At 50.1% G+C, this 21,778-nt stretch overlaps 1 protein-coding gene across 7 annotated transcripts in view; it reads left to right on the plus strand.

The window, feature by feature from the left end:
• Nucleotides 1-2,921: 2,921 nt before the first annotated feature.
• Nucleotides 2,922-21,778, plus strand: part of PRDM15 (PR/SET domain 15) — a 74,068-nt gene continuing 55,211 nt past the window's right edge. For 3 of the 7 annotated variants that reach the window (XM_028845313.2, XM_015132844.3, XM_077995726.1), the window contains exon 1: nt 2,922-2,998. The gene's annotated coding sequence lies outside the window, so the exon portion shown is untranslated. The remainder of the gene's footprint in view (nt 2,999-21,778) is intronic. The other 4 variants (XM_077995728.1, XM_077995730.1, XM_077995727.1 and 1 more) reach the window with 2 other exon arrangements.

Genomic DNA, 21,778 nt, shown 5'->3' on the forward strand with positions numbered 1-21,778 from the left:
TGATTCACTGTGCCATAAGGCCCACTGCCAGTGAATAAGGTCAGCAATTACTCTTCCAGGATAATATCAAAAAAGTAAAGTTTTTTGAACTTGAATACTGCCTGTTTGGGGTGAGAATAACGCGAAGTGAGAGTCAATGTTTCATATTTAGTAGGAATTAACTTATTTGCTGCTGATCAGACTTCCCTCTTTATGAGAAAAATTAGCCAATTTTTTTTTTTAATGAAAAGCTGGAGGTGGCTGGAGAGGTGATTAAGGATGTCTATCATGCTTTGCACAGGAGTAGGTTTGTATTTAAATTATAACAAAACTGGAGCCAAGGAGACATGCTAATTGGAAAGGTACTGATCTGAGGCAGGCAGGCCGTCCACAGGACTGCGGGCGTAGCCCTCAGTGATTAATTACCTCTTAATCCCATCTAGTATCTGTTCAGGAAGAAGTAAGTAGTGTTCACAAGGAAATTCACTGACAGCCACGGAAGCTCTTGTCTGTTGTTTTTTAAATTTTCAACTCTTTTTTTTCCCCAAACCTATGGAACAACCCATATAGCCTTCACTTACATTCACCAATTTTGCCGTATCTGCTCTCTGTCGGTCTCTATCTGTCGTGTTTGCAGATATCATGATATTTCACCCTAAATCCTTCAGAACGATTTGCTGAGAACAATGAATGGCACCGGCTATCATACTTTCAATACAATGATCACCCTTGGGAAATTTAACATTGATCCAATACTATTATCCGGTATCACCATTCATGTTCACATTTCCCATTTTCCCCAATAACAACCTTTATAGTTGCTTTTTCTTTTCTGCCCATTATTCTAAGTTGTATATTGCATTAGTTGTTAATAATGAACATTTGACACTTTAAGCAACAACTTTTCTTTTTTTTTAAATTTTGGAGATGAATCTACCCTAAGAGGTATTATTTCTAGACTGCACTGAAGGATTATAGTGGACACATTGACAATCCTCTCGAAGATGAGATGTCGTTGTGTAAGTGAATTCCAGCCATGGGCTGTATGTAGTAATAGGAGAAATGGCTTGGGGGATGTTGAAGTCTTTGGTTTACTTTCAGTTATTTGCACTTTCCATGGACCTGTCACTTTTTTTTCTGTAAACAACCTTTTATTCACATATGCCGAGGACCATTTCACGTCCTGAGGCCTAGAGAACCAGTCATCTGGCCATTTTTGAACAGTGAGTGATGTCACTGGAGGTGCGTGTGTAGAGGGAATGACCATTAGCTGTAGTGGTGGTGGTGGGAGTGGGGTTGGGCGGAGACCTGAATACAGAGAAGGTTGTGGAAAACCTGGGAAGTGTCTGATGGAGTACGGAAGGCATTGGGAACAGGCTTGAGGGACAGGAGGCTGGAGGGAGGCGTGAAGTCCCGGGTGGGGACAAGCAGGGAGACGATGGATGCCGGAGATGCTCCAGAAAGGTCTGGGGGGCCATGGGATGGCCTACTGTAGAGCAGCATGGAAGCCACTGTAGAATGCTGGGCCAGGCAGATAAATCAGCCTTCACAGAGCAACTTGCCTAATCTGTCTCCGGCTGCCTGGTGTTGCAGCTTATGTATGTGCCCAGGTGCATCCAACACTTCCCATGGGATGGCACATAGTTATGACTAACCTTTATACATATGCCATTCATACAAGTGAGTCCGTCTCTGGCATCATTCCTGCATGTGGGTCAAAGGCTACGTGCATTTAGAATTTTTATGGATATCCACAAATTATCTGAATGGAAGCTATACTAATTTATTCTCCTACCAGCAAAGGAGAGAGCTTGTTTCTCTAGTCAAAATTATGCTATTAAACTTTTTTTTTTTTTCCTGTTTTTTGAGACAGGGTCTCACTCTGTTGCCCAGGCTGGAGTGCAGTGGCACGATCACAACTCACTGCAGCCTCAAACTGTGGGACTCAAGTGACCCTCCTGCCTCAGCCTCCTGAGTAGCTGAGATTACAGGTACGTGCCACCGAGCCCAGCTAAGTTTTTTAGAGACAGGGTCTGGCTATATTGTCCAGGCGCTATTAAACGTTTAAAAAAATCTTTGCTAATCTAATAAAAATGATCTCACTGCGACTTTGTTTTTTCTCTTATTACAGCATAGTTGAATAGCTTATATGCTTAAGAACCATTGAATTTCCTACAAACTGTCCATCCATATACTTTGCTCATTTTTCTATATACATATATATTTTTATTGGTTCACAAGAGTTTCACATACATGAGGGAAACGAGCCCTTTTGTGGTATCAATTTAAAATCATTTTCCCCGGGTCATCACTTATCTTTACGAATGGAGGTTTTTGCCAGGCAGCAATGAACTCTGAATGTGGGCGGCCAGGACTAAGGTGAAAAGTCTGTCCCTTCTCCGTCTCACGTTTTGTGATGGCACACACACTTGGTGGAGGGGGTCAAGAGAGGCGACACAGGCCCCCAGGGAAGAATGGAGAGCCAGGCCCGCGGCTGGCCCCGTGCTCACCAGTCGCGTGGCGGAGCCCGCCCGGCCCGACTCCCCTCCCGGCCCCTCGCGGGCACAGAGCTCGTGTCCCAGGGCCCCGCCGGCCAAATCCAGAGGTCACCGTGAATGGGGGCAAGTCCCAGGCCTGTTCTAGAGAAACACTCTACCCATCCACCGCCACCACTCCCCAACCCCGCAAGAAACGCGTCCGGGGAGAGGTGGACGGAACTGCCTGCGAGCGTGGGCCGCGGGGCCGTGCCACGTGGGAGGGGGCCGCGCGCGGAATTCCCTCCGGCCAGTCCCGCCCCGCGCGCGCCCGCTGCCCAGTCCACGCAGCCCGCGCCCCGCAGTCCCACCCGCAGGACCCCCGGCCGCGCCAGCGTCTCGCCTGCGCCCCTCGCGCCCGGCCGCGGACTACAAGTCCCGCCATGCCCCGCCACCGCCCCCCGGCTTCCGGTGCTGCGCAGTTTCCGGAGCGGATCGCAACCCGGAGTCCGGATCCGATCCCGCTCTGCACATTCCAAAGGCAGGTAAAGCTCCGGGCCCTGCGCCCGCCGCCCGCCCCGGCGCGCGCCCCGCCGGCCCCGGTCCGCGCCCGCCACCCCCGCGAGCCCCGGCGCGCCCCGGGCCCGCCGCCCCCCGCCCCCCGCGCCCGGCAGTCGCGCGCCGCCCCGGTCCAGCCGCCATGCCGACTGTTCTTTGTTACATTCGCCGGCTGCGGGCACCGTTGGCGATCGGAGTCAAAACCCGGCTGGATTTCCCGGAGCCGCTCCGGGATCGCCCTGCGCGCCGCCCGCCCGCCGGGTCCCGCCGCCGCGGGCGCTCCTGGCCGGGCTCCGCGCCCCCGCCCCCGGCCTCGCGCCCCCCGCCTGCCCGCGGCCAGGCCCAGCGCGGGGCCGCGGGGCTGCCGGGCCCCGTTCGCCCGTGGGCGCGGCGCAGGGTCTCCGCCGCCCCCGGCCCGCGGCCCCCGCCCCCGGGCGGCCTCGTCGCCGAGGGCCCCGGGGATGTCGCTGTCCCCCGCCCTCGTGTACAATCCATGCGGGTGGCACGGGAGGGTCCCTGGACCCCCACCCCCGCGTTTAGAGAAGCTGAGTCCGGGTGATGGGGTCTCCCAGACCCTCTGCGCCTTGTTTTTTTTAAGGCTTTTGGTGGCAGAGAGAAGGTAGCGAGGTGGATGGACAGGTGACGCGTACCTGCCCGGGGTGGGTAGCCGTGCGGGGACGGGGCGTGCCCGGCCGCTCAGGTGAGGCCCGCCTCGCGCGGACAGGTGGGCACGGGGGCCACGTGCGGCCTCCGACGAGAGGGGCGGTGTTCACACAGGTGAAAACAGAAATGAAAACTCATGGAAATAAATACTTCTACCTGGTGGTTAGAGTTATCTCCCATTTACCTTTTTCTTAAGCTCCTAACGTAGTGGATGGGGTTTTTCCCCTACAAATGCTCAGAAATTGCCCCTCACCCCCAAGTCCCCAAAGGGAGTTTAAAACGGTAGAAACAAGTGTGTGATCAGAGACACGTGGACCTATGTGTGTATTTAAAGCTGCCAACACTTGTTTTAAAAAAGCCACATTGGCTTAAGCCAGATTCAAGTGAATTTGGAGAACCCAGCTTGGTTCCTGAAGGTGTTTTTAAGGGTGAGATGTAAAGGAGCCACTGCTTTTGTGATGAACCTTAAAAGGTAGCAATGACAGTTCTCCTTGGAGAATGCAGTGATGTAAACGCACTACCGTATTTTGTTTCAAGCTCGGACATTTTCACGTATTCCACGTTTTCACTGCTTCACTCCTTCCCCAGATTTCCTGACATCGCTGCCTCACGGTGAAGGATTAAGGAATAGTAGTTCTATAATTTAGATTTTCAAGAGGAAAAACACCAATTTGTTTTTATAGTTTTTCTTCTTATATCTGTGATTCATACTTTTTGCAGCAAAGTAGCTAGCAAAGAATAGACTATTATGTTCCATTTTGGAAGCAGGCAGGACGGTTATGTCTCCAGAAGACAAATAAATTTAAAAATCAACTGTAGTTGGAAGTCTGCTAGCTTGTCTTAGAATAATTATATTTGACAAAGGAGTCTGTTCACTTAGGATGTGGCTCATATCATTTTCGATGTCATTATCTGTGCAGAAGGCCGGGAAAGAACAGTCCTGCCATTTTGCAGATTGAAGGGAGATTTAAGGCAACTGTCTTCCACCCTTGTGCTCAGAGGCTGGGATGGTGCTCGGTGACTTAAATGCTTTTTCAGACTTTGTTCCTCATTTGCAAAGCGTGGATGGCCCTGCTCAGCTCCCCTCACAGTGCTGGTGTGTGCAGATACTCATTCATTCGGCCATTCATTCATTCTTTCCACCAGTGTTTACTGAGCACCTGTTACGTGCCCCACGCTGTAGTGAATGGAGAGGGGGCTGCACCTGGTGGACCTAATGTTCTGGGCAAGGGGGTGGGAGGTGGTATAGATAGAAAATCATAAAACTCTCAGGTAAGGGGGTGGGAAGAGCATGAAGAAAGGAAGGAGGGCAGGCAGGTGGCGGGCAGGGGTTGGGGTACTTGGGGGCTGGGACTAGAAGGGGCTGTCGGAGGAGGGGCCACAGTGGAGATAGTCCTGTGAGGGAGCCTCTGGTGGACGTGGGTGGGGTGGTGCCTGCCCCCACCAGGCAGATGTTGGCAAATGCTGAGGCCCTGGGGTGGGATGAGCCCAGGATGGGACAGGCCACTGTGGCCGTGAAGGTGAGGCAGCAGGGGCCATGCACCAGGCAGAGATTTTATTCTGAGTGCCTTGTGGATGCCACTGAGGGGCTTTGGGCAGTGGCGGGGCAGAGTCTGCATCTTTTGGCTGTGTGTGGGGAATGGAGTTGGCATCACTGGAATCCAGGCCCTGCATGATTCCACTCCACAGAACACGGAGGTAGAAGGGGAGATGGGGCAGGACAGAGCCTAGTTCCAGAGCCAGGCAGGCCTGCTGCTGGTTTGGTTGGGAAATGCATAGTGGGTAACTGGAACTGCTGTTTACTGAGGTGCAGCTGACAGCTGTGTCCTGGGTGTGGGGGTGACCTGAGGGAATCAGGGGCCCTGTAGACCGGACATCTTCAAACTCTCCCTCAGAGTGGGAGAAGCCCCTGCTCTGGGGCCACGTCCACTCCTCAAAAGGCTCCTCCTAAGGAAAGGTCCCTCCTCTTGCAGTCATGGCTGTTGGGCGTGGGAACTGCGGGGGAGTCCCAGCAGATTTAAGGGTGCTGGGGAATGGCTCCCCCGTGGGTCACAGGCCTGCAGCAGCTGCGGGAGCCTCTGCACCAGCGGTGTTCATGGTGATCGTTGATGACAAGTTGATCTTTGATGAATTCAGGCTCAGAATTCAAGAGGATATGTCATTGGGAGACTCTGCTGTGGCCAAGCCCCTTCTGCTCCCATCTCCTTATTTCTGGAGCCAGCTTCTCTGTGCTCACATTTCTAGAAAGAGGAATAAGGAGAGACGTGAGCATTTGTCCATGATACGTAAACTGATTAGGGGAAAAAAACTCTTTCTCTTCTATTAAACACAGCTTTTATGTTATAAGATGATTTACCAAAATGTAGACTATTTCTGTTTCGATCAGTGGTGTTCCAATTGTAGTCACACCGCAAAAAGGAGATTTGGTTCAATGGTGGACCACATATATGATGCTGGTCCTGTAAGATGATAGTACCACATTTTTACTGTACCTTTTCTATGTTTAGATAAGCAAATGCTTACTATTATATTACAGGTACCTACAGTATTCTGTTAGTTAAGTGCTGTACAGGTTTGTAGCGTAGGAGCCGTAGGCTGGGCCGTATAGCCTAGGCATGTAGTAGGCTATACCATCCAGGGTTGTGTATGTACACTCTATTATATTTGCACGACTACAAAATCTCATAGCAATGCATTTCTCAGAATATATTGCTGTCATTAAGCAACATGTGACTGTACTGCAGTGATAATTCAGGAGACGTTAGCACAACCCTATGGTTGTAGAAAATCAAGACAATTCAGTTTATATGCATGTTTGTGTTGCAGAAAGTTACAGGAGGGTGAATCAATACAGTAATTTCAAGCACGAATATATGACGTTGGGTTTACATTTTGTAGTAACACAAATAGGAGTTCCTAGAGGAAGAAGTGTATACTTTCTGGCCTTAAAGAAGAGCTTGCTCGTGTGCATTGTAAATAGATGACCGTGGCTGTCACGTTGTCATGCCTAGATTCTAATAGGTATGTTTACAAGAGTGACATGGCAGTTTTATTTTCAGTATTTACAGTATGCTGGAAATGATGTCCCTTGCAGCTGTTTGAAACAGGGATGAACAGTTTATACTGTCAGCTGAGATGCAGGGAGTAGCGTTTTAGGAAACATTTTCATGGGGATACTGGCAAAACTCGAAGAGCCTGGCTGCTCCTGGTTCCAGGCGTCAGGTGGAGCTACCGTCTGGGGCCTTGGGAGGGTGAGGGGCCGCCAGGATGCTGACTTGGGAGTTGGGGGTGGCAGGTAAGTGCTGCATCTAGAGGGAGGGAGGTCTAGGTAGCCAGCTTGGGGTACCCCCTGTGGAGGCTCTGGAGGGGAGGTACAGATAGCAGAGGGGCTTAGGAGGGAGCATGCAGTGAGAGGGACCCCCCAGGGCAGAAGGGGTTTCCAGAGGAGGCAATAAGGATGACTTAGGGTACAGAGGAGCTTGGACTGGGCAGGGGCCCTGCTGAAGCCACTCATCCTACATGAATCCTGCTCAGAGTAGGAGAAGCCGAGGTCTGCACCCTGTCCTGGAGTCCTCCAAGCCTGTGGGGTCTGATGAGCACAGGCGGCTCAGCTCTTCCGTGCTTCCATACACTTACATAAAACTGGAGCTTGGCTTTCTCGGAGAAGATGCTTTTCTCTGCCTGAGATGCACCGTCTGTTACTGGCTCCGTTTGACCAACCTCCGTGTTCAGCATGGTCCAGGTCTCCGCTTGACAGCTCTGAGTGTTGACCTATTGCAAGCATCATCAGTAAACCTTGACTAAGCGACGCGGCTTGAGGCAAACTCATTGTGAGTCCAGGGTCCTTAATCCTTGATGTGGGTGGGGCCTGCAGGAAGTAACTGTGGTTGGACCTTAACTGCCCACTCACTGGACCAGAGTCTGCTTTTGAGAAGGGGTGTTTCAGGTGTCTCAACCCTCTGGGCTTCTGGTCTTTTGTAAGTTTCAAATTATGTGTATATATATATGTTACTTAGTTATAGTAGGTTTGTCTTTTATTGTGACCAAAACCATAAATGTTATTTTAGCACCACGTTAGGCAAGAGGTTAACAGGGTCCTTGTTCTGAGCAGGCCGCCTCAACTCTGACTGTTAGCTGGTCCTGTCATCTGGATTCCTCTTGTCTCCCTGGGTCCCTATCCCCCAGCACATCTGACTTCTCCAGGCTTTGCTCTCTGCCTATTCTCATTCTCTCTGCTTTTTAAAATATGCTAAACCAGCACTCACAGCCTTTCCACCATCCAAGCCCTCTAGGGTCACACAAGCCTCATCATTAAGTAGGAATCAGTCCTCCAACCTTTTTTTTGTTGTTGTTAAGTAAACACAGGACAGCCAGTTAGAGCAGCCATCAGTGTGGTAGAGTCTACACTACCTCAGTTTTTTTTTTTTTTTTTTTTCCGAGACAGAGACAGAGTCTTGCTTCGTCACCTAGGCTGGAGGGCAGTGGTGCGATCTCCATCTCGTCTCACTGCAACCTGGGCTCACTGAAACCTCTACCTCCTGGGTTCACGCAATCTTCCCACCTTAGCCTCCCGAGTAGCTGTGACTACAGGCCTACATGCCTGGCTACAGTGCCACCATGCCTGGCTAATTTTTGTGTTTTCTGTAGAGATGGGGTTTCTCCATGTTACTCAAGCTGGTCTCAAATACCTGGGCTTCAGCGATCCTCCCACCTTGGCCCCTCAAAGTGCTGGGATTACAGGTGTAAGCCACCGTGCCCAGCACAGTTTCCATTTTTAATGTGGCGGAGTGTACACCTTTCTCTCCCTCTAAAAGAACCAGATGTGAAAATGAGAAGTATAGATGTCATCTTTGATGAAACTAAGAGGTTCAGGCCGGGCGCAGTGGCTCACGCCTGTAATCCCAGCACTTTAGGAGGCCGAGACGGGCGGATCGCGAGGTCGGGAGATCAAGATCACCCTGGCTAACACGGTGAAACCCCGTCTCTACTGCAAATACAAAAATTAGCCGGGCGCGGTGGCGGGCGCCTGTAGTCCCGGCTACTCGGGAGGCTGAGGCAGGAGAATGGCGTGAACCCAGGAGGCGGAGCTTGCAGTGAGTGGAGATCGCACCATTGCACTCCAGCCTGGGCGACAGAGTGAGATTCTGTCTCAAAAAAAAAAAAAAAAACAAAAACAAAAAAAAAAACTAAGAGGTTCAGAAAGTGAGAACGGAGAAGAAATCATAAACAGTACAAGAAAACGGTAGGGCTGAAGGGCATGGTGCCAGGTTGAAGGCCAGTCAGTACACAGCGTCAAAGCAGGTCATGGGAGCTAGAACAAAAATTCCGAAAGATTCTGGAGGTAGAGAGCTGCACACAGAAGATTTGCTGGCACGAAAGATACCAGATGCATCAGCTACGACGCTGGAAGCTGATGGACCATGGAGTCCTTCCTTGGACATTGTGCGTTCAGAGGGAAAGTGACCAGTGGCAGTGTACCCAGGCAGCCCAGTTGAGTTGTGAGGGTAGAATAAGGACATTCACAGACATGACAAATCCTCCTGCAAGCTATACCCCCATGCGCCCTGCTAGGGAAACTACAGGAAAATGTGCTTTCCAGATCCAGGGAGCAGACCAAGGAAAGGGGAGTCACGAGGCTCAGGAAACAGCTTCACGTGCAGGAGAAAGAACCAGGCGCCCTCAGGCTGATGTGGAAGGGGAGGCCCAGGATGCAGCTTGTGTTAGACCTCGAGGGCATGGGACAAAGAGGGGAGGTGCTAGGAAACACAGCGGAACCCTTGGTCTGTCTTGTTGGTCTGACCCGGTGAAAAACTGTGAGGAGAAGCAATCGCAGGGTGCGGGAAGTTGTAGCCATGGGTGTCTTCCCCTCCTACTACCACCAGCAACAGAATGCGTGCACGAGCAGCACACAAAACCTGCACACAGCAAAGACAAGCTGCATGCACATGAAGCCACCTAGCACAGTTCTTCTACAAACTGGCTATAACCTGCTCTCTCAAATCTTATTTCTCACTAAATACAGTGCTTTCTTCCAGCTGAATCCAGTGGTTCCGCGTGCCCAGGAGTGTGCATTTCGTGCTCTCCTTGGCCCTCACCGCCCCTGACCTCCTGCACCACCGCCTCTGCCCCACACAACAGTAGCAAACAAAATGTGTGCACAGCATGTTGAACGTGTCCGACACAAAGAGATGATACATGTTTGAGATGATGGATACGCTTATTCCTCTGATCTGGTCACTATCCATTAGAAGCATCAGTTTGTACCCCATAAATAGGTACAATTGATTATATGTCAAAATAAATTAAAAGTATAAAAAATGAGGCCTAAGCAAATATAACAAATGAATTAAAGTTATTGATAATGAAGTTGTTTAAGTTCATTCATTTCATTATTTCTTTTGAAGAAAAAAATGTATTAATAATGAACTTGTTAAGGCAGCCAGTATTTTCAGAGTCATATACATCGATTTAACTATAATCATACTGGGAAGTGGTGGGGGGGAAGAGAATGTAAGAAAACTAGCCCTTCATCTGCCTGTAAGAAGTAAAAATGCAAGATCCAACTTTGAGAGATGAGGGATCTCAGAGGAGCGTGTTATTTTGAGGTGTAGAAGCAGATACAGCAGAAAGAGGCTTGAATGGCTGCCCTGGGGAATGGGATAGCAAATGGGGAAGGGGGAAGGGGCACTTTTTGTGTTTTAAAGCTATTTATATAGATCCCATTTGGATGAAACCAAGAGGTTCAGAAAGTGAGAAAAGAGAATAAATCATAAAAGAAATACTCTTAAGAAAACCTTGTACTATTTCTAGCTATGTATTAGCTATTTGCTTTATTTTAGAGAAGACAAAAAGAAAGACTTGGAAATAAAAGGGCCGATGTTCTATTGTATCCTGGGGCTTTCCTTGCAGATGGGCAGGGCTGGGCCAGAGGGGGGTTCTGGTCACGTAGGTGTGCGCTGCTGCGTAGGTGGAGGCCGGCATGCTGCAGGAGAGGCTGTATTCAGCGGGGCTGGTCAGAGCACCCATGTGTCCCCATGTCCTGAGCCTGGGTGCTGGAGAGGTGACCAAAGGAAACTCAGCCATCCCCAGGAAGGAGGCTGCTGATTGGCTGTCAGTGGTAACAGCAGAGGACCACTGTTAGTTTCTGTCATGTTTCAAGACATGTGGAGAGGGACGGTGGGCTTCTTATGTCTACTTTCGTGACCCACTGTTGGCCTACAGGTCCCAGATTGGAAACTAGACGGTCAGTGAGCAGCTCTTGGAAACGTCCCTAGGCAGTGAGGTGTCCTACACTGAGCCACTGAGCCCTGTGAGGCCTGCGACTGCAATCCTGCCCTACCTCCTGGTGGGCTCACTCCAGTAGGGGAGGAAGGATATGAGCTCAGACAGGGACAGCCTGTGGCTTTAACAATGGCAGCTGCTGCTCAAGAGGGACAGTGACAGGGAGGGTGACCCCAGGCAGAGGCAGAGGTGGTGGTGCCGGAGGAGGGTGGTTTGGGGGAGTGGAGGGCCAAGGAGAGTCCCCCAAACACTCCTGGGGCCTGTGGAACCCCTGGATGAGGCTGGAAGAACGCATCATATTTAATGAAAAATAAGATGAGAAAGAAAGGGAGTTACCGCCGGCTTGTAGAATGCATGCATCTTAACTGCTGGGCAGCAGGCAGTGAGGAATGGTTGCTGTGTTGAGGAATGTTGTGCCATTTCATCACAGCCTTGGAGGCCAGGTGAAAAACCTGTCTGCCCATCTGTATCTGTGTTTTATCTGCATGTCTGTATCTGTGTTTTATCTGCATGTCTGTATCTGTGTTTTATCTGCATGTCTGTATCTGTGTTTTATCTGCATGTCTGTATCTGTGTTTTAACACTATTTTATGAGATGGTAACAATGAACTGAAATTTGGAAGTTGTGCCAGCTGAAAGGGACTTGGTGAGTACTAGGCCACCTCTTATTGTAAGGTGAGGAAACTGAGGCCCTTGGAGGGACCATACCTCGCCTGAGGTCCCTCTCATCTGGTAAACAGCAGAGGCAGACTCACACCCTGGGTCTGGTGTCTCGTCCTCTTGTAGCAAAGCCAGGCCCTGCCAGGCCCTGCCAGGCCCTGCCCCTTTGCTGACCCCAGGAGTCTGCACTCTGGACCATCCTTCTTTAGCACGTTCATCAGCGTGTGTGAAAGGTGCTCTTTGCCCAAATAAATTTGGGAACCTGCTGGACAGAACACATCTCAGCAGATATTTTTGTTAAAGGACTTTTCGGGGCCTCTCCTGTGCCAGTGTATGTCGTGACTCCAGAGTGGGAATCTGCAGGGTGTCACAAATTGACTTAGCCAGAGTCCCTCTCCACCCACCCACTAGCCCCCCGAAGCCCACGCACAGCATCTTTCAGGACAGTTCTGCGGCACATATTTCTGAAAGTGCGTTTGCTGTTTCCGTTAGTGGGTTTTCCCTGAGTGCTTTTAATATTGTTACGAGGGCATGTGCCCAGTGGGAAAGATGTTCCTTCTGCTTCAACAAAAATTCCCTGAGCCCCTAGACCAGGGCTGGCTTCTGAGCACTTGAGATGTGCCTGGTCCAAGTTAAGATCAGCTGAAAGGGTAAAATACACACTGGATTGCTAAGGCTTAGCATGAAAAAATTCCTTACTACTTTTTTATATTGTATTTTTTGTATATTTATATTAATAGATGTTGACATATTTTGGGTGTACTGGATTAATAAAATGTTACTAAAATTACATATGTGAATCTTAGCAAGAATTTTTATGGCTTAAACCAAGATTGTTCTAAAGTTTATATGGAAAGGCAAAGGAACTAGAATAGAATGGCTGGAACAATTTTGCAAAAGAAGAATAAAGTGGGAGGAACCATTCTGCCCAGCTTTGAGACTTGATTAAAGCTACAGTCATCAAGACTGCATTGACTGGGTTCCGCCGAGTGTGGTGGTGCTGGAGAGACGAGTGGAGTAGAAGGGAGACCCAGGCATCGACTCACGTAAGTGTGGGCACCCGGCTTTGACAGGGACGCGGTAGCCAGTCAGCAGTGCCGAGGCCAGGGGGCATTGTAGACAAAAAGGTTGACCTCAGCCTCAGCCTCTCAGCTTATATAAAAATTAATTCAGATTGGATAACAGATTTAAATGTAAGACGTATAATTGTAAGACTTTACTAGCTGGGCGTGGTGGCTCGCGCCTGTGATCCCAGCACTTGGGAGGCCGAGGTGGATAAATAGCTTGAGCCTAGGAGTTCAAGACCAGCCTTGGCAACATGGAGAAACCCCGTCTCTACAAAAAATGCAAAATTAACCAGGCATGGTGGTGCATGCCTGTAATTCCAGCTACTCCAGAGGCTCAGGCAGAAGAATCACTTGAACCTGGGAGGCGGAGGTTGTGGTGAGCCGAGATCAGACCATTGGACCGCAGCCCAGGCAACAACAGTGAAACTCCGTCTCAAAAAAAAAAAAAAATAGCCGATGATGTGTGCCTGTAGTCTAACAACTCAGGAGGCTGAGGCAAGAAGATTGCTTGAGCCCTGGAGGTGGAGGTTGCAGTGAGCCGAGATCGCGCCCCTGTGCTCCAGCCTAGGTCACAGAGTGAGATTCCCTCTTAAAAACAAAGACTTTTCTAAGAAACACAGGAGAAAGTCTTTGGAACCTTGGGCTTGGCAAAGATAAGTCTTAGATGTGATACCAGAAGCGTAGTCTGTGAAAGGGAAAGTCAATCCTTTAGACTTCAACAACATGAAAAACCATTGCTCAGCAGAAGACCCTTAAACTGGGAGTGGGAGGAATGAAAAGACAAGCCCAGACAGGGAGAAAATACTTGCAAACTACACGCCACAAAGCATCTAGATATACAGATAAGGAACTCTCAAACACAACTGTAAAATAACGCTGTCAGTCCAACTAGAAAATGGGCAAAAGGGCCGGGTGCGGTGGCTCATGCCTGGAATCCCAGCATTTTGGGAGGCTGAGGCAGGTGGATTACGAGGTGAGGAGTCCAAGACCAGCCTGGCCAAAGTGGTGAAACCCCATCTCTACTAAAAATACAAAAATTAGCCAGGCGTGGTGGCGGGCACCTGTAGTCCCAGGTACTTGGAGGCTGAGGCAGGAGAATTGCTTGAACCTGGGAGGCAGAAGTTGCTGTGAGCCGAGATCATGCCACTGCTATACTCCAGCCTGGGTGACAGAGTGAGACTCCATCTCAAAAAAAAAAAAAAAAAAAAAAAAAAGGAAAAGGAAAATGGGCAAAAGATGTGAAGAGACCTTTTACTGAAGAAGATTTATTGATATTAATACATGTGGCCTACAAGCACGTGAAAAGATGTTCAGCGTCTTTAGCCACTAGGGAAATGCAAATTAAAACCACAAGGAGACACCAAACGTAGTGACCCCACCAGATGCTGGGGAGGCCGCTGAGAAACTGGATCTCTCCTGCGTCGCTGGCGGGAGGTGCAAAGTGCTGCAGCCTCTCTGGAAAACAGCCTGTCGGTTTATTAAAAAATGAAACATCCTCCTAACAGATGCCCCAGTCATTGCACTTCTGGGCATTTATCTCAGAGAAATGAAAACGTATGTACGAAAAAACCTGTACACGATTGCTCCTAACAGCTTTATTTGTGACAGCCCCATGTGGAAAAAACCCAAGTGTCCTTCCGTGAGCGAATGAATTGCTGAACAAACAGTAATGCACTCGAACCGTGGAATATTATTCAGCAATATAAAGGAATGAGCTTTTCATTGAGGCAACATCCTGGAAGGATCTCAAGGGTATTATTTCAGTTAGAAAAAGCCAATCTTAAAGGTCACAGGCTGTCTGATTTCATTTATATGACATTTTTTTGTTTTTTGTTTTTTGTTTTTGAGACGGTGTTGCCCAGGCTGGAGTGGATCTCGTCTCACTGCAGCATCCACCTCCCGGGTTCAAGTGATTCTTCTGCCTCAGCTTCCTGAGTAGCTGGGATTACAGGCTCCCACCACCACACCTGGCTAATTTTTGTATTTTTAGTAGAGATGGGGTTTTGCCATGTAGGCCAGGCTGGTCCTGACCTCAGGTGTTTCGCCCACTTTGGCCTCCCAAACTGCTGGGATTACAAGCTTTAGCCACCATGCCCGGCCTATGTGACATTCTCGAAATGACAAAATTGTAGAGATGGAGAACATTTTCTCTAGACATGTGTCTTTTAAAATCATGAAGCTGGCCGGGCGCGGTGGCTCAAGCCTGTAATCCCAGCACTTCGGAAGGCCGAGATGGGCGGGTCACGAGGTCAGGAGATTGAGACCATCCTGGCGAACACGGTGAAACCCCGTCTCTACTAAAAAATACAAAAAACCAGCTGGGCGAGGTGGCGGACGCCTGTAGTCCCAGCTACTTGGGAGGCTGAGGCAGGAGAATGGCCTAAACCTGGCAGGCGGAGCTTGCAGTGAGCTGAGATCCAGCCACTGCACTCCAGCCTGGGCCACAGAGTGAGACTCCGTCTCACAAAAAAAAAAAAAAAAAAAAAAAAAAAAAAAAAAAAAAAAAAAAAATCGTGAAGCTTTCGTTTCCCAATATTTCAAAACCAGTAGCTTTTTCTAAACCTTCTCAGCCCTTGCAGGTCACATTAATAAATAATCCTCAAAACTGTTTTTCAAGCTGGGCACAATGGCTGCACTCCCAGCTATGAGGAGGCTGCGGCAGGAGGGTCACTTGTGCCGAGGAGTTTGAGGCTGTAGTGCGCTATGTTCACGCCTGTGAAAAACCACTGGGCTCCAGCCTGGGCAACATGGTGAGACTCTGTCCTTTCAACATGTTTGTTTCACCTGTTCTGCTGTAGTGTGTAGAGCTCAGCTTGCTTTCCTTTCACTGCTTTCAGGACCCTTTGCACAAAACTTTTCCTGGGGGAACCAGGAAAATCTGCCCCCAGCCCTGGGGAAGATTGTGAACGGAGGAGGTCAGGGCTAGAGTAGAAAGGAGTTGCGTCTTAACTCCTTTCAGTTTCGGGGAGTTTGACTACCGGCGCAGCAGAGGCCCCTGAGTGGCTGCTTTCTGCAGGGTCACTCTTTGTGTGAATAGAAAATCTGTGCAAAACTCAGATAGTCAGTGAGGTTTCTGGGCTTTCTGAGCTGAGGGTGTCTGGCATCTCCCCACATCTCAGAGCTCAGCACAGAAAGGAGTCCCTGCTCCCTTAGCCCTGCCTGGGGAGGTTACTCTCCCAGGTGAGCAGGTTGTGGTTGAACCTGGCGGGGCACACCCATCTGGTAACAACAGAAAGGTCAGATTCCTTGTTCTAGACCTTTCCCCCTTTGTACTGAGAAGGGAGTGGATAGGGTCTCCCCAGGGAGTGGAGGTGTTCTGGCTTCTCCCCAGGAATCAGGATGCAGCTCAGGTGGTCCAGCCAGATCTGGGCTCTACCAGCCCTCTCTAGCGTCCCCTGTGCAGGCCACGGTCGCACCCTTTGTTGTGTGGCGTGTGTGGAAGGGGAGAAGCTTTGTGCTCGTTCTGCTGCCCCAAATGAACAGCCCTTCAACACCAACTGCCCATGGCAGGTGTCCCTCGAATATCTGGACAAGAAATGGACTTCGTTTTATTTGAGCTGATAAGATATTCTTGTGGGTGCCAGGCTGCAGATTCCAAGAACCACATTGTTTCCTTGCAAGATTTCTTCAGTAGCACAGGCTTTATTTGAACTTTCTTTCAAGTACGTGAACCTGGAAACCCATAGACAGGCTTAGTGTCAAGTGGAGGGAAGGCAGTGGCCTGGCCAACGCCAGACCAGGGTGGTCCCCGGAGGCCACTATGGAGAAAGACCCCAGGCCGGGGCCACCTCCTGTCGTGGGCCAGGGATGTCAGAGGCCAAGCACAGGTCGTTGTGGTAGCATTGGAACCTTGCACCTAGCAGGTGCTTTGTAAATATCAAAAAACAATATAAAAGTTTAAAATCACTTTTTATATGGAACATGGAAAATTTCTCTTCCAGATCTTAATGCTAATCTAACTAAACTTTTGAACTTTCTTGGCATAACTTGTGCAAACAAAACATTTGGAACTTTCCAACCACTCTTAATTATCTGGAGGTGAAGGTGTCAGGTCAAAAGATTTATCAGGGCTTTCTTGTACGTGGGGTACCACATACAAAGTACATAAGAACTGGACGAAGGGAGTAAGTGGAAAAGTCAGTTTTAAGCTTCTGTCTTTCATGGTTAAAGATCTAATAGAGGCTAGACGTGGGGGCTGATACCTGAAATCTGAAGTGGGAGGCTGAAGCAGGAGGATTGCTTGAGGCCAGGAGTTTGAGACCAGCCTGGCCAACATAGTGAGACCAAATCTCTACAAAAAAATTAAAAAAGTTAGCTGGGCATAGCGGTGCATGCCAGTAGTCCCAGTTACTTGAGAGGCTGAAGCTGGAGGATCGCAGGAGGCCACGAGTGTGAGGTTATAGTGAGCTGTGATGGGACCATTATACTCCAGCTTGGGTGACAGAGTAACCCTGTCTCAAAGTAAAATGAAAGAAAATAAATCTAGTAGAAAAAACAGACCATGTGCATGACATTATGTGAAGCTGAGATAGTGGTTTAGGAAGAGTCAACTTTTTGGGGGGATCACGGAGGAGGTGAGAGTAACTGAAGGGAGGAAGGTGTCTGGGAGGGTGAGGTTAGGGCTCTGTCTTGAAAGATGGTAGAACCCCCGTGGTGGACTGAGGGGAAGTGGCTGTGCCTGGGGTGGACCTCGCGTCCGCAGCCTGGGGTGTGGTAGGGGGTGTACCAGGAAGTGGCCGATTCTCTTACCAGACATCAGCCTGTCCCGTGTGCTGGTGCCGAGGAGGGTCCAAGTATATTCTGCTGTACGAGGCTGCTACAAGTCTTGCCCTCTTGGCCCTTGAAGTGTGGTGGGAGAGAGACATGAGATCGGTCACACACAGGCATGGCCACACGGGTGACAGTGCTGTGAAGGAAATCACAGAGCACTTTTGGAAAACATGCCACACTTTGGACAGGTGGATCAGGGAGACCCTCCCCGAAGAAATGAAGTTAAGCTAAGACTGAGGAGTGAGCAGGCATTGCAGAGAGGGCTGGGGAGTGGGGAGTGAGGAGTGAGCAGGGGAGTGGGGGGTGGGGACTGAGGAGTGAGCAGGCATTGCAGAGAGGGCTGGGGAGTGAGGAGTGAGCAGGGGAGTGAGGAGTGAGCAGGGGAGTGGGGGGTGGGGACTGAGGAGTGAGCAGGCATTGCAGAGAGGGCTGGGGAGTGAGGAGTGAGCTGGGGAGTGGGGAGTGGGGACTGAGGAGTGAGCAGGCATGGCAGGGGGCTGGGGAGAGGTCCAGCCATGGGGGCGAGCATGTGCAAAGGCCCAGAGGCAGGACCCAGCTTGGCGTTCTGGGAAGTGTGGCTGGAGAGGGTGGGGTTGGGTAGGGTGAGAAGGCTACCGAGGGCAGTGGCTTGGCGTTCTGGGAAGTGTGGCTAGAGACGGTGGGGGTGGGGTGAGGAGGCTGCAGAGAAAGGCAGTGGCTGGTTGTGTGTAGGAGTTCGGGGTTTCTTCCTGGGACAGTGGGAAGCCGATGAAGCTTCAGGCTGGCAAGCGATGTGATTGGATTTATGTTCTAGAAGAACCGCTCTGCAGTGTGGAAAATGGGTTGGCGGCCCAGGCAGAGGAGGAAGAGTTATCTGGAGACCCTTGCAGCCTTACAGGTGGGAGAAAGTGGGGTGTGGCTAAGGGAGGTAGTAAAGGGAGGTAGTAATGGGGGCTGTAGGAGTTGGTGTGATGGGCAGGTGTGAGAGGGAGGCCGGAGAGGTCACAGCAGTTCCAGGTCTCTCTGACAACCGCGACCTAAGATGCAGGAGGTGGGGGCAGAGAGACTGTCAGGAGAGTCCAGATGTTTACTTTTGACATGGTGGTTTTTGGGTTGACTGTTGCCGTCTGAATGAAGATGCAAATGGTTTTCCTTTTATAGATTGTGTTTTTGGTGACAAGTCTAAAAACTGTGGCTTGCTCTAGAGCCCAAAGATTTTCTCTGTTTTTCTAAGTTCTATTATTTAATATTTTATGTTTTAAGACTGATCCATTTTGAGTTAATTTTCTAATAAGATATGAGGTTATAGTTCATTTTTTTCTCTGTGGATGCCCAGTTGTTCCAGCAGCATCTGCTGAAATGGTTGCCCTTCCTCAGTTGGACTTTAAAATCCAATCCGCTTTTGTCTTTGTAAAAAAAATGCAGGCCGGGCACGGTGGCTCACACCTGTAATCCCAGCACTTTGGGAGGCTGAGATGGGCAGATCACGAGGTCAAGAGATTGAGGCCCTCCTGACCAACATGGTGAAACCCTGTCGCTACTAAAAATATAACAGTTAGCTGGGCGTGGTAGCACATGCCTGTAATCCCAGCGACTCGGGAGGCTGAGGCAAGAGAATCGCTTGAACGGGGAGGCGGAAGTTGCAGTGAGCTGAGATCGCGCCACTGCACTCCAGCCTGGGCGACAGAGCAAGACTCCGTCTCAAAAAAAAAAAAAAAAAAAAAAAAAAGCTTTGGGCGTGTTTGTTTAGGTCTGTTTCTGGGTTGTCTGTTTTGTTCCATTGATCTCTGTTCACCTTCTCACCGGTATCAGAGTTTTTTGACGGTAGCTTGATAATGAAGTTTGAAGTCAGGGACACTGAGTCTGTCACTTTAGGCTTCTTTTTCAAAGTTGTTTTTAACAGTTTTCTTCACTGAGCGTTCCGTATAAGGAACATTTGTCTGAAGTCACCCCTCATTTCCCATTTACCACCAGGTTAGATGCAGATGGTCCTGGTCTGAGCTTCATTGACATTTGTGATAAGTGTGGTTTCCTGGTTTCCTGATATTATTACTGTGGTCTTCTTGGGATGGCGGTCATGTTTAGTTAGTTTTTGTAGTGGTAGTCATAGAAATTTTGAAGAGATTTTCAGGCAAAGCGGTGGTTCTCAGACTTGAGCTGCATCCGAACCACCTGGAGGGCTTTGCAAGCAGAATGCAGGGCCCTCTGCCAAGTCTGATTCAGCAGGTCTGGGGGTGGGAGGCAAGGATGTGCATTTCTGAGACGTTCCCAAGCAATGCTGGCAGTGCTGGTTCCTGGTTCAGAGACCACATTTTGAAATCACTGATGTAAGGTAAGTCTTCCCAGGATTGTTTGTTGAGATAGGGGGATCTTGAACTTTTTTTTTTTTTTGAGAGTCTTGCTGTGTCGCCCTGGCTGGAGTGCAGTGGCACGATCTCAACTCACTGCAAGCTCTGCCTCCCGGATTCATGCCATTCTCCTGCCTCAGCCTCCCAAGTAGCTGGGACTACAGGCGCCCGCCACCACGCCTGGCTAATTTTTTTTGTATTTTTTTAGTAGAGATGGGGTTTCACCATGTTAGCCAGGATGGTCTCGATCTCCTGACCTTGTGATCCACTCACCTTGGCCTCCCAAAGTGCTGGGATTACAGGCGTGAGCCACTGCTTCCGGCCTTTTTTTTTTTTTTTTTTTTTTTGAGACAGAGTCTCACTCGGTCACCCAGGCTGGAGTGCAAAGGCGTGCGATCTTGGCCCACCACAACTTCCGCCTCCTGGGTTCAAGCGATTCTCCTGCCTCAGCCTCCCGAGTAGCTGGGATTACAGGCATGCACCTCTGTGCCTGACTAGTTTCTTTTCTTTTCTTTTTTTTTTTTTTGAGATGGAGTCTTGCTCTGTCACCCAGGCTGGAGTGCAGTGGCACAATCTCAGCTCACTGCAAGCTCCACCTCCCGGATTCACGCCATTCTCCTGCCTCAGCTTCCTGAGTAGCTGGGACTACAGGCGTCCACCACCACACCTGGCTAATTTTTTTCTTTTTCAGTGGAGACGGGGTTTCCCCATGTTGGCCAGGATGGTCTCGATCTCCTGACCTTGTGATGCGCCTGCCTTGGCCTCCCAAAGTGCTGGGATTACAGGCATGAGCCACCACGCCCAGCCTAGTTTTTGTATTTTTAGTAGAAATGGGGTTCACCATGTTGGCCAGGCTGGTCTCGAACTCCTGACCTGAGGTGATCCGCCCATCTTCGTCTCTCAGAGTGCTGGGATTACAGACGTGAGCCACGCGCTTGCCTGGGATCTCAAACTTCTAGTTCTTTTTTCCTCTCCCTTTCCCTGAAACAGTACTTCCTGTGTGCCTTGTTCTGGGATGTCTTCTGTGCCTTAGCGGTCTGGAGACCACACTTCCCCTTCTACAAAGGCACTTTCTGAGTGTTAAAGAGATTTTTGCTAAGACAGCAAAGACTTTGAAGATGCTCCATTACTCAGGCCTGATCTGCAGCCCAGGGTGGCTGTGGTCTCTGATCCTGGGCCCAGAGGAGCCGTTTTAGAGAGGCCATGTGATGGGGACCAGATGATGCTGCTAATCAGGACCCTTACTGCCAGGACTCAAGACATTTACATAGAATCAGAGTGTAGCACAGGAGGCTAAAACCCTGCTCTCCTGCTTCCCTCGCCTCCTTCTGGGTTTCCTTTCCCAGCAGCTCCGCTCAGAGGAGCTCTTCTTTGGGGGCACCTGGGGGGTGGGCAGTCTGTGAGAGGTGGAGGCCAGAGGCAAGGTCTGCCCCGGGGAGAGGCGGCCACGCCAGGCCTCAGGGGATTTGTGCAGGTTCCCAAGTAAGCAAGGCCAGGACGACTTCCCGCCATCCTCCCACTCTGATTCCAGTACCTTTGTTGGGACTCTGTATTCTGCGGTGATCTAACCACAGTGTGGGGAGCCTCTTAAGGCCTATCGTTCCCACTGCCCAAGCTTCTGACCGTGAGTGGCGTGAGTTCCTGCAGGGGGCACACAGGTCCTACACCTCCAGCAGCACAGCAGCAACTCATGAAAGCATGCCCCTACCCACCCCAGCCTGGGTTTCTTCTGCCCTTTGCCCCTGTTCATCTCCTGTTCACTGCCCAGCTGAGCCCCCATCCCAGACTGGTCCCTATTTGTGCCGAGGTGCCCAGGAACTGGGGCAGGCGAGGCCAAATGCGGCTGTGAAACTGAGTCAGACTTGCTGGAGCCGCGTGAGATACCTTTGAACATGAATGCGTGTTCCCAGGAAAAGAAGATACAGTGCTGTTCTGGGAGAAAATTTCACCCCCCTGGTTATTTCTGGCATTTTAAGGGCAAATTGGAACTCTCTCTCCT

The sequence above is a fragment of the Macaca mulatta genome, chromosome 3 (assembly GCF_049350105.2).
Source record: "Macaca mulatta isolate MMU2019108-1 chromosome 3, T2T-MMU8v2.0, whole genome shotgun sequence".
Lineage (NCBI taxonomy): Eukaryota > Metazoa > Chordata > Mammalia > Primates > Cercopithecidae > Macaca > Macaca mulatta.